The sequence below is a fragment of the Pteropus vampyrus genome, unplaced genomic scaffold, assembly GCF_000151845.1.
Source record: "Pteropus vampyrus isolate Shadow unplaced genomic scaffold, Pvam_2.0 Scaffold1, whole genome shotgun sequence".
Taxonomy (NCBI): Eukaryota; Metazoa; Chordata; class Mammalia; order Chiroptera; family Pteropodidae; genus Pteropus; species Pteropus vampyrus.
The window spans coordinates 15,979,666-15,981,177 of NW_011888782.1; positions in this window are offsets into that span (position 1 = coordinate 15,979,666).

Genomic DNA, 1,512 nt, shown 5'->3' on the forward strand with positions numbered 1-1,512 from the left:
AGAAGTCATGACTCTAACTTCTCCTCCTGAATCACTAAGCCTCCAGGCTGGTAGTTCAAGGAGAACTAAGTAGCTTAAAATAACAACCATTTTTTCTGCTTCTGAGTCTGCAGATCATCTGGGCAGGTTCTTCTGAATCCAGTTGTGGATTGGCTAGTTGGCTCTGCTGATCTTAGCGGCAATCTCTCTTACATGCCCAGGGGTCATCTCGCTACCACCTGTTCTACAAAAGGCTTTGGCCGATCCACACATCTCATCTCCACAGGTTGTCTTGGCCACATTCTTATGGAAATCACGGAATAGGGGAGAAAGCAAAAATGCACAGTCTTTCTCAAGCCTCTGTTTGTAGCACATCTGCTAACATCCTGTAGACCAATGAAAACACATGAAGTCCTGATTCAAGTGATGGGGAAACAGATGCCATCTCTTTCATTAGAGAAACTGCAAAGTCATACAGCAAGGGGCATGGATTCAGAGAGAGTCAAAGAATTGGTACCATTAATTAAAACAATCGCCATATCTACCAATTTCCACCTGCTACTGATTTAGGACAATTCCTCAGCACTGCCAGATTGCCCACAAGCTTGGATCAAGAGAAAGCTCTCAGGCAGAGAACTGAAGATATTTAGAGTAGCACAATGTTGGCAATTACCGTTACGATGAGCACTGAGGAAATATGGGTGGACTCAGTCAATCTACAGTTTGATGGGTAGTCCATGAGGGAACTGCATCTGAGATCTTGCTCCCTGGTACATGTCATCAGTTTAGTTCGAATATACTCTTATAAAAATTCTTAACAGTTTTGGATGTTTCCTATGTCAACAGAACTATTGTTTACAACCCCCTCTACCTCCAGAGAGTGGGCAAGGGACTCTGTCCTGGAGCTCTGGCCTGCCTGCAAAGTCACAGTATATTCCTGGATACATGGCCTAAGCCTATTTTAGTTTAAACAAAGGGAACAAGCAGGATAGACAGAGAATTGCTACACATACTTGACCTCTGCACCCAGAGCTGCTCTGCCTCAGTAGGCAATGCCCCGGGCACCTTACGCTCCTACTCAGCTCCACCCAGCCTGCCAAACCCACCCTGCACACGTAATCTATATAAAGCATGTGTCTACATAAGGCCACTTTTCCAAGACTGGAAGAGACAGCAATTTTTGTCTAATTCATAGAAATGAACATTGAAAGCCAAACAAAAATGAAAAGACAGAAAAACATCTCTCAAATTAAGGAACAAGAAAAAATTCTTGGCGGGGGGGGTGGGGGGAGAAAAAAACCCTAAAGAAGGGGAAATAAGTAATTTGCCTGATGACGAATTCGAAGAAACAGTCATAAGGATGTTCACCAAACTTGAAAATGGAATAGAGGAACTTAGAGAAGACATCAACAAAAAGAAAGTATAAGAAAGAACCAAGCAGATCTGAAGAATATAACAAATAAAAAACACATTAGAAGGAATCGACAGTAGATAAGCTAGCAAAAAAGAATGGATCAGGGGACCTGGAAGACA